Raw genomic sequence first — 16,832 nt, forward strand, 5'->3', positions numbered from 1 at the left:
TCCCATGGTGCAGGGCGCCATTGACTGCATGCATGTGGCTATGCGGGCACCTATTCACAATGCCGAGGATTACAGCAACCGGAAGGGCTACCATGCCCTAAATGTACAGCTGGTGTGTGACCACAGGCAGCGCATCCTAGCTGTCAATGCCCGCTTCCCAGGAAGCAGCCATGATGCATTTATCCTGCGCCAGACTACTGTGGCTGACATGTTCGAGGCACAGCCTCCACCAAGGGATGGCTTATCGGGGACAAGGGCGACCTTTTGTGTACATGGCTCATGACCCCGCTCCGTGCGCCCAGGACCCCAGCGGAGGAGGCATAAAACGAAAGCCATCAAGCCACAAGGAACATCATAGAGCAAACGATAGGCGTCCTCAAGCAACGGTTCCGCTGCCTGGATCGTTCCAGCGGATCTCTACAGTATTCGCCGGATAGAGTCTCCCAGTTCGTCGTCGTGTGCTGCATGCTGCACAACCTGGCTATCCGCAGGACTCAGGCACTGCCACCTGACATTGCACCACCACCTCAGGAGGACGAGCAGGAGGACCATGAGGAGAAGGAGGAGGAGGAGGAGTACCAGCCCAGGAGGGAGCCACAAGGTCCAAGGGCCGTCCGCCGGGGGCTTATTGATCGACACTTCTAGGCCCCCTGTCAGGGAATGGGCTGTGGCAATGAATGCACCTGAAGGCAGCCGCACCGCAAGCCCTCAGCCGGTTAACGCAACAACCACTTGAAACCTGAGACGTGGACATGCTGAATAAATAAAAAGCTTTATTTCACAAACTCAGGGCCCTTCCCACTTGAAACAGAAAAACAGACAAGACCCCCAAAAAACAGTCAAAAACATCTGTCACTCCCAAAACCTGGGGAGGACTAACAAAGCTTGTCCATCCAAATGGCCTTCATCATCGGCCTTACAAAAATAAGGCCCCCCCTCCACAACACAAACACCCCCCTAAAAACAAAAAATGCCTTGATCCTCGGCCTTACCAAAATAATGCCCCCCCAGAACACAAGCCCGCCAATATAAAAAAAACAGCTATCACCACACTCTAATGGGTGTGCCGAGAGGGCGAGTCCTTAGACAGGCTTCTCTGGCCTCTGCCCGACCTGCTGCTCCGCCTCAACCTGGGCCCTGCGCGTGTGGCAAGGCTGGGGGAAGGCTCATGAGGGCCACAATGCGTGTCGGCAGATGCCCTTGGGGGTCGGCCTAGACGAGGCCCGGCCCGGGAGGGGCCGGCTGCTGACTGCTGCAGCTGTGGCTGGCCAGCATCAGTCTCAGCAGCAGCTCGTCGCACCTTGGCTGGGGGAGTGGCAGTGTCGGCTGCACCAATGGGGGCAAGCTGGCTGAAGGCAGGCGCGCGCTGCTTGCCAGAGACACTGGCACTCGGCCGGGCTGGCAGTGCAGCAAGCGCAGCAATCTGGTGGAGGCCAGACCGCTGTGCTGCAGTAGGGCGGCGGGTGCCCTGGCGATGCTTCCACGCCACAGCGAGTGTGGCAGAAGTGAGTGCCCGAACTGCCCTGGTATGTGCCCGCATCAGCTCTGCCAGTGTCTGGACGGCACCACTCATCTTGCGAGTCACGCCCTGGGCTGCCGCGAGTTGCTGGACACCCCTGTCCTGCGCTGCCGTGAGTTGTTCGACCCCCCCTGGCCTGTGATTCCCCAAAAGCGACCACATTATGAGCCAGGGACTCAATGGCCTGAGGCATCTGTTGCACAACCCCCATGAACTCCTGGTGGCACCGCTCAGGCGCCGCCGACATCTCATTGAGGAGGCGCACCTCCTGGGCGAGGACAGTCTCCGGACTGGAGGGCGGACTCTCCATCTGGGGAGAAGGCCGCCGAGCTGGCTGACCCTTCCCACGTGCCTCGAGCACACTGGACCCAGGATCTGCCCTCCCCTGCAACACCTCCCCGCTCTGGGGAGCAGGCCGGTGTGCTGCCGGACCCTTCCCACGTGCCTCGAGCCCACTGGGCCCAGGATCTGCCCTCCCCTGCAACACTTCCCCTGGCTCTCCTGCAGGCCAGACGTCTCCCCTCCATTGCCATCCCCTGGCGTGGATGAGGGTTCCCCCGATTTGCTGCCTTCCTCCTGGTCCTCGTCGTCCTCCTCCTCCAAGGGCCTGGCACTCTGAGCTTCAGGGACCACCTCCTCCTCACCAGCTGAAAGCAGGAAGGCACAAGAGTAGCTTTAGAGTGAGGACAGCGCATCAGCGAGGGAGGCCTGAGTGGTGGCATTATGCGCATTTGTCGGTCAGTGCGAAAGGATGTCGATCTGAAGCGCAAGGGCAACGACAGAGGTCCAGCCGGTCATGTCCTTACCAGTGGGTCCCAGTACAGGGTCCGCATCTGTGATCGCAATAGGGCCAGTCACCCGGGCACGCATGAGTCGAGCCACGCTCTCCTCCAGCTCACTGAGTGGCTGGTACTGGGGACGGCATCCCCCGGTGGCAGACTGGCTCCTCAAATTCCACGCCAGCTTGGCCTGCAAGAGAAAGGACGGCCTCTAAGTACAGTGTGGTGCCCTGTTGCTGTGTGCACTGCCTCTCATGGTCGAATAGCTTGGCCAGTGTGGTGCCCTGTTGCTGTGTGCACTGCCTCCCATGGTCGAATAGCTTGGCCAGTGTGGTGCCCTGTTGCTGTGTGCACTGCCTCCCATGGTCAAATAGCTTGGCCAGTGTGGTAAGTGCAGAAAGTGCTATTGATGATCATGCCAGTGCCATTGCTGCGGGAGGAGGGCTGCCCATTAGTCCTTTGAGGTCCCTTTGCCCATAATGTGAGGTGCACATGCAAGGATGAGGAGGACACTGGAAAGGGTACTCACCTTCACCATCCGAGTGAGGTCGTTGTATTTCTTGCGGCATTGGTCCGCACTCCTGGGGACATCGCAGGTGGATGACACCCTGCGGGCGATTTTCCTCCAGGCTTTCCTTGTACTGGCTCCTGGGAGCCTTCTTGCCACTGTCCGGGCACAAGATCTCTCTTTTGTTTTCGACACCATTAATCAGCACCCTCAGAGCATGCTCTGAGAAGCGCTGCGCTCATTCACGGGCCCTCTCCATGGCTCCAGGCGCTATTTTGGCCCACCAGCAGTGTTGAGGCCTAGCTGCAGGGCTCCAGTATGCAGGGCGTGGCAGCAGTCAAAGTGGACCATTCCCCTTTAAGAGCTGGCCGGCATCAGGGTGTCTGCTGTCAATCAAAACATGACCGCACCTGCGCTGCGCCCGGCCTCGGCGTTATCAGGCCGCATCGCCGGCTTAGCGCCTGAAGAGAGCATTGCAACGCCAGTTTCAGCGCTCGGCCAAACTCTTGGCCAACTCTACTGAATTTCGGCGATGTGGCCTACACTTTCCGGCGGGCGCTAACTTTAGCGAACGCCCGACTTTAGCGCCCCAAAAGTGTCCAGACTGAATTTCTAGGCCACAGAATCTGACCCACTGTCCACAGCATGACTGATCACACGGAAAATGACACACTGAACAAATCCTGACCGAAAACACAGAAATTGACACACTTACCACAACCTGACCGAACACACAGAAACTGACACAATGAACACAACATGAACGAAGACACAGAAACTACCAACTGACCACATCCTGACCGAGCACAGAGAAACTGACACACTGAACAATCCTGGCTGAACGCACAGAAACTGACACACTGACCACAACCTGAATGATCACACAGAAACTGACCAACTGACCCACCTGATCGATCAAACATAAACTGAACCACTGCCGACAACCAGACTGAAAACACAGAAAATGACCATCTGAAGACAACCTGAAAGAACACACATAAACTGAGCCACTGACCACAAGCTGATCGTACACACAGAAATTGGCCTTCTGAACAAATCCTGACCAAACACATATAAACTGACCCACTGTCTACAACCTGACCAAACACACAGAAACTGACACACTGACCAAATCCTGACTGAACACACAGAAACTGACACACTGACCAAATCCTGACTGAACACACAGAAACTGACACACTGAAAACAACCCGTCCGAACACACAGAAACTGACCATCTGACCACAACCTGTCTGAGCACACAGAAACTGACCCACTGACATAACATGACCGAGCACACAGAAAATTATCCATTGACATAACCTGACCGAGCACAGAGAATCTGTCCCACAGACCACCACCTGACTGAGCACACATAAACTGACCCAGTTACATAACCTGACCGACCACACAGAAGCTGACACACTGACATAACCTGACCGAAAGCACTGATAATGTCCCACTGAGCACGACCTGTCCGAACACACAGAAACTGACCCATGGTAAACAACCAGAATGAACAAACACTGAAACTGACCCACTGACCACAACCTGAACGAACAAAAAGTTAAACTGTCCCACTGACCACACTTGACCAAGCTCACAGAAAAGGGCCTTCCTAACAAAACATGAACCAACACACCGAAACTGACCCATTGACCACAACCTGGCCAAGCACTCACAAACTAACCAACTGAACAAATCCTGACCGAACACACAGAAGCTGAACCACTGACAACTTGACCGAACAAACAGCAACTGTCACGCTGACCACACACTGACAGAACCAACAGAAACTGATCCACTGACCACAAACTGACTGAACACATTGAAACTGACTAATTTACCACAACCTGACCGAGCAAACAAAAATTGACCCACTGGCAACAAACTGACTGAACACACAGAAACTGAACCACAGACGAGCACCTGTCCAAACACACAGAAACAGAACGACTGACCACAACCTGGCAAAACACACAGAAACTGACACACTGAACACAGCCTGACAAAACACACAGAAACTGACCCACTGAACCCAAACTGACCACACACACAGAAACTGACCCACTGACCACAACCCGATGGCACACACAGAAACTGACCCACTGACCACAACCTGATGGAACACACAGAAACTGGCCCACCGGCCACAACCTGACCAAACACACCGAAATTGGCCCACTGGCCACAACTTGACCGAACACACAGAAACTGGCCAACCGACCCCATCCTGATGGAACACACAGAAAGTAGCCCACATACCACATCCTGACTGAACACACGGAAACTGACCCACTGACCACAACCTCACCGAACAAGAATTGAAACTGACACACTGACGACAACCTGACTGAACACACTGAAACTGAGCCATTGACCACAACATGGCCAAACACACAGAAAGTGACCAACTGAACAAATCCGGACCGAACACACAGAAACTGACCCAATGACAACAACTTGATGGAACACACAGAAACTGACCCACTGACCACACACTGACAGAACCCACAGAAACTGATCCACTGACCACAACCTGACTGAACACACAGAATCTGACACACTGAGCACAATCTGACCGAGCAAACCGAAACTGACGCATTGATCACTACCTGGCCAAACACACAGAAAGTGACCAAGTGAACAAATCCTGACCAAACACACGGCAACTGGACGACAGACAACAACTTGCCTGAACACACAGAAACTGTCCCACTGACCACAAACTGACGGAATCGACAGAAACTGATTTACTGACCACAACATGACCGAGAACACAAAGACTGACACAATGACGACCACATGACTGAACATACTGAAACTTACCCACTGAACACATCCTGAACCAACTCACAGAGTCTGACCCACTGACCAAAACATGGCCGAGCGCACAGAAACAGACCCACTGAACACAACCTGACCAAACACACAGAACCTGACCCAATGACCAAAAACTTACAGAACACACATAAACTGGCTCACCCACAACAACCTGGCCGACCACACAGAAACTGACACAGTGACCAAGTCCTGACTGATCACACAGAAACTGAAATAACAACAGAAAATGCTGGAAAATCTCAGCAGGCCAGACAACAATCGTGGAGACAAATTAGATTCAACGTTTTGGGTCAAAACCCTTTACCAAGACCACATCCTGAATACATCCTGAACGAACTCACAGAAACTGATCTATTGACCGCAAACTAACAAAACACACAGACACTGACACAATGACCACAACCTGAACAAACACACAGAAAGTGACCCACTGACCACAACCGGACCTAGCACACAGACACTGACACAATGAACACAATCTGACCGATCACACAGAAACGGACCCACTGACCACAACATGAATGAACAAACAGAAACTGACACTCTGACCAGAAACTGACCAAAAACACAGAAAATGTCACACTGACAACTAATTTTCCGAACACACAGAAACTGACGCACTGACCACATCCGGACGGGCCGCACAGAACCTGACCATTCTGAAGGCAACCTGAATGAACACACAGAAACTTACCCACTGATCACCTCCTGTCCAAGCAAACAGAAACTGTCCCACTGGCCGCAACCTGACTGAACAGACAGAAACTGACACACTGAACACAACCTGAATGAACACACAGAAACTGGCACACTGACCATAATCTGACCGAGCACACATAAACTGAACCACTGACCAAATCCTGACCGAACACAGAGAAAGGGACCCATTGACCACAACCTGACCGAGAGCACAGAAACTGCATCAGTGACAAAATTCTGACCGAAAACACAGAAACTGACCCACTGACATATCCTGACGAAAAACATAGAAACTGACCCACTGCCCACAACCTGACCAAACACACAGAAACTGACCCACTGACCACAACTGACTCTCAAAAGAACACATGACCCACTGATCACAACCTGACCAAACAAGCAGAAACTGACATTCTGACCATGACCTGAAAGAAGACACAGAAACTGACCCACTGACCGCAACCTGACTGAACACACAATAACTGACCCACTGACCAAAACCTGACCGAGAGCACAGAAACTGCACCACTGATTAAATTCTGACTGAAAACAAAGAAGCTGACGCACTGACATATCCTCACCGAAAACACAGCAAATGACACACTGACCACCTCCTGACCAAACACACAGAAACCGACCCAATGACCACAACCTGAGAGGATGCACAGAAACTGAACGATTGACCACATCCTGACCGAACACACAGAATCTGACCCACTGACCACAGCATGATTGATCACACAAAAACTGACACACAGAACAAATCCTGACCGAACACACAGAAACTGGCCCACTGAGCACATCTTTACCGAACACTCAGAAACTGACCCACTGAACAACAACCTGACTGAACACAGAGAAACTGGCCCATCGACCACAACCTGACTGAACACACAGAAACTCGCCTACTGACCACATTCTGACCAAACACAAGAAACTGACCCACTGAACACAACCTGACGAACACACAGAAGCTGAACCACTGACCAAATCCTGACTGAACACACAGAAACTGGCCCACTGACAACAGTATGAAGAAACAAACATAAACTGACCCACTGACCAGATCCCCTCTGAACAGACAGAAACTGACCCATTGAACACAACCTGTCCGAACACACATAAATTGGCACACTGAACAAATACTGACTGAACACACAGAATGAAACATTGACCACAACCGGACCGAACACACAGAAACTGACCCAACGACCATACCCTGGCCGAACACACAGAAACTGACCCACTGACCACAACCTGACTGAACACAACAAATTTGACCCATTGACCACACCCTGGCCATACACACATATACGGACAGAACACACAGAAGCTGACCCACTGAACACACACTGAGGGAGCCCACAGAAACTGACCCATTGACACATCCTGACCGCACACACAGAAACTGACACACAGACCAAATCCTGATCGAACACAAAGAAACTGACCCATTGACCACAACCTGACCGAGCACACAGAAACTGACACGCAGACCAAATCCTGATCGAACAGAAAGAAACTGACCCATTGACCACAAACTGACCGAACACACAGAAACTGACCCATGGGCCATATCCTGACCAAACACACAGCAACTAGTACACTGACAGCAAATTGATTGAATACAAAGAAACTGTTCAAATGTACACATCCTGAATGAACTCAAAGGCCTAGAAATTCAGTGGGATGCACCAGCCGCTAACGCCATAAAAGGGCTATATTTCCGGCGCTAGACACTTAGCACCTGAACGCAGACCGATCTGCGCCGACGCCCAAATTCAGTTGACATTTAGCGCCGGCGCAAAGTGTTTGCGCCCGCTCAGGTGCGCGCGCAGCTTATGATGTCATATCGTCGCGCAACGCTGCTTGTGCACCCCAAACCGGAAATTCAGTGGCGCCCGCCCAATGTGGGTGTGGTGCTGCTAAGAACTGTGAGGTGGAACGCAAAAGAGGCCCTGTGGGCCTCGGGGAGCGCAAATTAAAGGGCACTTACAATGACCTATAAAGCCCAGCCATTTTGCTGCAATGACTTTACTGCATTGGATTTCTGGACAGAGACCAAGGGACATAGGTTACAGATTTGGGACAACATAGGAGAGGTATTTTTGGCTTCTGGCCAGTGCTTTGACATTTGATTCATTTTGATTTATCTGTTCTCCACTTTATTATGGGGGCTGCATGGGTGGCCAACCCTCAGTTGCAGCATTATGTGCGAAGGGCTCGCAGATGCTGTGAGAGAGGGCCAGCCATGCCTAGACGCAGAGGGGCCATCAGGCGTCGGCAACGTAGGCCTTACCAACTCAGGCAATACCGGCAGCAGGTGTCCTATCTCATCATGACTGCGGCGCATTGTGTGAAGAGGCTGCGCTTCAGAAGGGAGATGGTTGCAGAGATCTGCCAGCTGCTTCACACAGATCTGCGTCCACAGCTGATGTGCAGGACGTCTCTCTCGGTGGAACTGAAGGTCACGGTGGCTCTGAACTTTTATGCAAGCAGCTTCTTCCAAGCCGCTGCTGCGGACATAGCGAACATCTCCCAGCTCGCCGTGCATCGCTGCATCCGGCAGGTCACCGATGCACTTTACGCAAGGAGACACCAATTCATCTCCTTCCCCATGACCCGACAGAGGCAGTAGCAGCATGCCGTCGGATTTGGCAGGATCGCGGGCTTCCCCATGGTGCAGGGCGCCATTGACTGCACGCATGTGGCTATGCGGGCACCTATCCACAATGCCGAGGATTACTGCAACCGGAAGGGCTACCATGCCCTAAATGTACAGCTGGTGTGTGACCACAGGCAGCGCATCCTAGCTGTCAATGCCCGCTTCCCAGGAAGCAGCCACGATGCATTTATCCTGCGCCAGGCTACTGTGGCTGACATGTTCGAGGCACAGCCTCCACCAAGGGGATGGCTTATCGGGGACAAGGGCTACCCTTTGTGTACATGGCTCATGACCCCGCTCCACGTGCCCAGGACCCCAGCGGAGGAGGCATAAAACGAAAGCCATTAAGCCACAAGGAACATCATCGAGCAAACGATAGGCATCCTCAAGCAACGGTTCCGCTGCCTGGATGATTCCGGAGGATCTCTTCAGTATTCGCCGGATAGAGTCTCCCAGTTCGTCATCGTGTGCTACATGCTGCACAACCTGGCTATCCGCAGGACTCAGGCACTGCCACCTGGCATTGGACCATCACCTCAGGAGGACGAGCAGGAGGAGGAGGAGGAGGAGGACCAGCCCAGGAGGGAGCGACAATGGCCAAGGACCGTCCGCCGGGGGCTTATTGATCGACACTTGTAGGCCCACTGTCAGGGAATGGCCTCTGGAAATGAACGCACCTGAAGGCAGCCGCTCCGCAAGTCCTCAGCTGGTTAACACAACAACCACTTCAACATGACACCTGGACATGCTGAATAAATCAAAAGCTTTATTTCACAAACTCAGGGCCCTTCCCACATGAAACAGAAAAACAGACAAGACCCCCAAAAAACAGTCAAAAACATCTGTCACTCCCAAAACCTGGGGAGGACTAACAAAACTTGCCCATCCAAAAGGCCTTCAACAGCGGCCTTACAAAAATAAGCCCCCCCCACAACAGAGACACCCCCATGAAAAGAAAAAATGCCTTGATCCTCGGCCTTAACAAAATAATGCCCCCCACAACACAAGCCCCCCAATATAAAAGAAACCGCTCTCACCACACTCTAATGGATGTTTCGAGAGGGCGAGTCATTAGACAGGCTTCTCCGGCCCCTGGCCGACCTGCTGCTCCGCCTCAACCTGGGCCCTGCGGGTGTGGTGAGGCTGGGGGAAGGCTCATGAGGGCCACAAAGCGTGTCGGCAGACGTCCTTGGGGGTCGGCCTAGATGAGGCCTGGCCCGGGAGGGGCCGGCTGCTGACTGCTGCAGCTGTGGCTAGGCAGCATTAGTCTTAGCAGCAGCTCGTCGCACCTTGGCTGGGGGAGAGGCAGTGTCAGCAGCACCATTGGGGGCAAGCTGGCTGATGGCAGGTTCGCGCTGCTCGCCAGAGACACTGGCACTCGGCCGGGCTGGCAGTGTAGCAAGCGCAGCAATGTGGGCGAGGCCAGACCGCTGTGCTGCAGCAGGGCGGCGGGTGCCATGGTGATGCCTCCGTGCCACAGCGAGTGTGGCAGAAATGAGTGCCCGAACTGCCATGGTATGTGCCCGCATCAGCTCTGCCAGTGTGTGAATGGCACAACTCATCTCGCGAGTCGTGTCCTGCGCTGCCGCCAGTTGCTGCACACCCGCATCCTGCGCTGCCGTGAGTTGCTGCACACCCCTGTCGTGCGCTGCGGCCAGTTGCTGGACACCCCTGTCGTGCACTGCCGTAAGTTGTTCGAACCCCCTGGCCTGTGATTCCCCGAAAGCCACCACACTCTGAGCCAGGGACTCAATGGCATGAGGCATCTGTTCGACCACCCCCATGAACTCTTGGTGGCGCCACTCAGATGCCGCCGACATCTCATCGAGGACACGCACCTACTGGGCGAGGACCGTGTCCGGACTGGAGGGCGGACTCTCCCTCCGGGGAGAAGGCCGCCGAGCTGGCCGACCCTTCCCGCGTGCGTTGACCCCTCTTGGGCCAGGTACTGCCCTTCCCTCCAACACCTCCCCCCTCTGGGGAGAAGGCTGGCATGCTGCCGGAGCCTTCCCACGTGCATCCACCCTACTGGGACCAGCTTCGGCCCTCCCCTCCAACACCTCCCCCTGGCTCTCCTGCAGGCCAGACGTCTCCCCTCCATTGCCATCCCCTGGCGGGCAGGAGGGTTCCCCCGATGTGCCGCCTTCCTCCTGGTCCTCGATGTCCTCCTCCTCCAAGGGCCTGGCTCTCTGCGCTTCAGGGACTACCTCCTCCTCACCAGCTGAAAGCAGGAAGGCACAAGAGTAGCTTTAGAGTGAGGACAGGCCATCAGCGAAGGAGGCCTGAGTGGTGCATTATGCGCATTTGTCGGTCAGTGGGAAAGGATGTAGATCTGAAGCGCGAGGGCAACGAGAGAGGTGCAACTGGTCATGTCCTTACCAGTGGGTACCAGTACAGGGTCCGACTCGCCGATCGCGACAGGGCCAGTCACCCGGCCATGCATGAGTTGTGCCATGCTCTCCTCCAGATCAGTGAGCGCCTGGTACTCGGGACGGCCTCCACCAGTGACAGCCTGGCTCCTTACATTGCTCGCCAGCTTGGCCTGCATGAGAAAGGACGGCCTCTAAGTACAGTGTGGTGCCCTGTCGCTGGGTGCACTGCCTCCCATGGTGGAATAGCTTAGCCAGTGTGGTGCCCTGTTGCTGTGTGCACTGCCTCCCATGGTGGAATAGCTTGGCCAGTGTGGTGCCCTGTTGCTGGGTGCACTGCCTCCCATGGTGGAATAGCTTGGCCAGTGTGGTGCCCTGTTGCTGGGTGCACTGCCTCCCATGGTCGAATAGCTTGGCCAGTGTGTTAAGTGCAGATAGTGCTATTGATGAACATGCAAGTGCCATTGCTGCGGGAGGAGGGCTGCCCATTAGGCCTTTGAGGTCCCTTTGCCCATAATGTGAGGTGCACATGCAAGGATGAGGGGGACACTGGAAAGGGTACTCACCTTCACCATCCGAGTGAGGTCATTGAACTTCTTGCGGCATTGGTCCGCACTCCTGGGGACATCACAGGTGGATGACACCCTGCGGGCGATTTTGCCCCAGGCTCTCCTTTACTGGCTCCTGGGAGCCTTCCTGCCACTGTCCGGGCACAGGATCTCTCTTCTCTTCTCCACAGCATGAATGAGCACACTCAGAGCATGCTCTGAGAAGCGCTGCGCTCGCTCACGGGCCCTCTCCATTGCTCCAGGCGCTATTTTGGCACACCAGTAGTGCTGAGGCCTAGCTGCAGGGCTCCAGTATGCAGGGCGTGGCAGCAGTCAAAGTTGACCCTTCCCCCTTTAAGAGCTGGCCGGCGTCAGGGTGTCTGCTGTCAATCAAAACGTGACCGCACCTGCGCTGCGCGCGGCTTCGGCGTTATTAGGCCTCATCGCCGGCTTAGCGCCGGAACACAGCATTTAAACGCCAGTTTCAGCGCTCGGCCAAAGTTAGGGCCAACTCTACTGAATTTCGGCGATGTGGCCTACACTTTCCAGCGGGCGCTAAATTTAGCGAGCGCCCGACTTTAGCGTCCCAAAAGTGTCCAGACTGAATTTCTAGGCCAATGAATCTGACACACTAATCAAAACCTGACCGAGCACACAGAAACGGACCCACTGACCACAACCTGACCAAACACACAGAAACTGACCCACTGACAACAACCTGACCGAACACACATAAACTGGCTCACTCACCAGAACCTGACCGAGCACACAGTAACTGACAATGACCAGGTCCTTACTGAACACACAGAAACTGACCCACTGTCCGCAACCTGACAAAACACACAGACACTGACACAATGACATAACCTGAACAAACACAAAGAAAGTGACCCACTGACAACAACCTGACCTAGCACATGGAAACTGACACACTGACCTATCTGAACACAGAGAAACTGACTGACTGACCACAACCTTGCCGATCACACAGAAACGTACCCACTGACCACAACCTGAACGCCCACAAAGAAACTGGCCAACTGAGCACAACCTGACCAAACACACAGAAACTGATCCACTGACCACAATCTGACAGAACACACAGTAAATGACCCACTGACCACCAATTGGTACGAACACACAGAAACTGACCCACTAACCACATTCTGACCAAAAACACAGAAACTGACCCACTGAGCACAAACTTACTGAGGACAAAGTTACTGACACACTGGCCTAAAGCTGATCGAACACACAGCAACTGGCCCACAGGCCACAATCTGACCGAAAGCACAGACATTGGCCCATTGACCACAACCTGGCCAAACACACAGCAAGTGACAAACTGACCAAATCCTGACCATACACACAGAAACTGACCCATTTTCCACAACCTGACTGAACACAAAGAAACTGATCCACTGACCAACACCTGTCCAAACACACAGAAACAGTGCAACTAATCTCCACCTGTCTGAGCAAACAGAAACTGACACACTGACTACAGTCTGACCACACAACCAGAACCTTACCCACTGAGCAAATCCTGGCCGAACACACTGAAAGTGACCCACTGACCAAAACTTTACTCATCACACAGAAACTGACACACTGACCACAACATTACCGAGCACACAGAAGCTGACACACTGACCAAAACCTTACTGATCATACAGAAACTGACACACTGACCACAACATGAGCGAGCACACAAAGACTGACACAATAAACACAACGTGGCCGAACTCAAAGAAACTGACGCACAGACCACATCCTCACCTAACACGCAGAATCTGACCCACTGACCACAAACTGACCGATCACACAGAAACTGAAACAGTGACCAAGTCCTGGCTGAACACACAGAAACTGACCCACAGACCACAACCTGACCAAACACACAGAAACTGACAACGTGACCGCAAACTGAATGAACACACTGAATCCGACCCACTGACCACAACCTGACAGAATGCAGAGAAACTGACCCATTGAACACATCCTGACCAAACTCAGATAAACTGTCCCACTGACCACATCCTGACCGAACACACAGAATCTGACCCACTGACTACAACATGGCTGATCACACAGAAACTGACACACTGAGAAAATCTTGTCCGTACACACAGAAATCGACCCACTGATCACAACCTGACCGAACACACAGAAACCGACACAAAAACCACAACATGAATGAAGACAGAGAAACTGCCCCACTGACCACAACCTGACCGAGCACAGAGAAACTGACACACTGACCAAATCGTGATCAAACACACAGAAACTGACCCACTGACAAAAACATGACTGATAACACAGAAATTGACACAATGAAAAAATCCTGACTGAACACACAGAAACTGACCAACTGAACAGAACCTGACCGAATACACAGAAATTGTCATAATGACCGCAACATGGATGAAGACAAAGAAAGTGACCCACTGACCACAATCTGACCGAGCACAGAGAAGCTGACACACAGAACAAATCCTGATCGAACACACAGAAGCTGATCCATTGACCACAAACTGACCCAGCACACAGAAACTTACCAATTACCACAAATGACCGAACAAACAGAAACTGACCCACTGACCACAACCTGTCTGAACACACTTAAACTGACCAACTGACCACAAGCTGACCGAGCACACAAAAGCTGGCCCACTGACCAAATCCTGACCGAACACACATAAACGGAGCCTCTGAGAACAACCTCTCCGAACATCAGAAACTGACCCACTGACCACAGTCTGACCGAACAAACACTGAAACTGACTCACTGACCACAACCTGAAGGAACAAACACTGAGACTGACCCACTGACCACAACCTGACCGAGCACACAGAAACTGGCCTTTCTACCAAAACCTGACCCAACACACCGAAAGTGAACATTGAACACAACCTGCAAAACACAAAGAAACTAATCAACTGAACAAATCCTGACCGAACTCATATAAACTGTCCCAATGACAGCAACTTGACAGATCAAATAGAAACTTTCCCACTGACCACACACTGACGGTACCCAGCGAAACTGATACACTGACCACAAACTAATGGAACTCACTAAAACTGACTAACTGAGCACAACCTTACTGAGCACACAGAAATTGCACCACTGAACACAAACTGAGAGAACACACAGAAACTGATCCATTGAACACAACCTGAGAGAACACGCAGAAATTAACCCATTGACCACATCATGATCGAACACAGAAACCGACACAATGACCACAACCTGACAGAATGCAGAGAAACTGACACATTGAACACATCCTTATCAAACACACAGAATCAAACCTAGCACAAAGGAAGTTGGCTGTAGTTGTTGGAGGTCATTCATCTCAATCACATGACATCACAGCAGGAGATCCTCAGGGCAGTGTCCTCGGCCCAACCATCTTCAGCTGTTTCATCAATGAACTTCCCTCCATCATAAGGTCAGAAGTGGGGATGTTCGCTGATGTTTGCACACTGTTCAGCACCATTCGAGACTCGTCAGATACTGATGCAGTCCGTGTCCATATGCAGCAAGACCTGGCCAACATTCAGACTTGTGCTGACAAGTGGCAAGTAACAGTCGCACCACACAAGTGCCAGGCAATGACCACCTCCAACAAGCGAGATTCTAACCATCTCCCCTTGACATTCAATGGCATTACCATCGCTGAATCCCCCACTATCAACATCCTGGGGGTTACCATTGATCAGAAACTGAACTGGACCAGCGATATAAATACAGTGGCTACAAGAGCAGGCCAGAGGCTGGGAATTCTGCGTCGAGTGTCTCACTCCTGACTCCCCAGAGCCTTTCCACCATCTACAACGCACAAGTCAGAAGTGTGATGGAATACTCTCCACTTGCCTGGATGAGTGCAGCTCCAACAACACGCAAGAAGCTCGACACCAGTCAGGATAAAGCAGCCCGTTGATTGGCACTCCATCCAGCACATTCAACATTCACTCCCTCCACCACCGGCGCAATGTGTCTGCAGTGTGTACCATCTACAAGATGCACTGCAGCAACTCGCCAAAGCTCCTTCAACAGCACCTTCCAAACCCACGACCTCTACCACTTAGAAGGACAAGGGCAGCAGATGCATGGGAACATCACCACATACAAGTGCCGCTCCAAGCCACACATCATCCTGACTTGGACCTGTATCGCCGTTCCTTCACTGTCGCTGGGCCAAAAACCTGGAACTCCCATCCTAACAGTATTGTGGGTGTACCTACACCATATGAACTGCAGCGGTTCAAGAAGGCGTCTCACCAGCATCCTCTCAAGGGCAATTAGGGACGGGCACTAAATGCAGGCCTAGCCAGCCAGCGACGCCCACATCCCATCAATGAATAAAGAAAACAAAATAATTCTGACCCACTGACCACAACATGACTGATCACAAAGAAACTGACATACTGAACAAATCCTGACCGAACACGCAGCATCTGACCCACTGACCACAACATGACTGATCACACAGAAACTGACATACTGAACAAATCCTGACCGAACACACAGAAACAGACCCACTGACCACAACCTGATCGAACACACAGAAACTGACACAATGACCACAACAAGAATGAAGACACAGAAACTGACCAACTGACCACAACCTGACTGAGCACAACGAAACTGATACACTGAACAAATCCTGGCTGAAAACACAGAAATTGACACACTGACCACAACCTGATCGATCTCACAGAAAATTACCAATTGACCACACCTGACCGAACAAACAGAAACTGACAAACTGACCACAACCTAACTGAACACACAGAAAATGATCCACTGAACGCAACCTGACTGAACACAAAGAAAATGAACCACTGACCAGAACCTGTGTGAGCACACAGAAACTGACCCAATGTCCACAACC

The sequence above is a fragment of the Somniosus microcephalus genome, unplaced genomic scaffold (genome assembly GCF_052327205.1).
Source record: "Somniosus microcephalus isolate GS21.2 unplaced genomic scaffold, FLI_Smic_1.0 unresolved_chr8, whole genome shotgun sequence".
NCBI classification, from domain to species: Eukaryota; Metazoa; Chordata; class Chondrichthyes; order Squaliformes; family Somniosidae; genus Somniosus; species Somniosus microcephalus.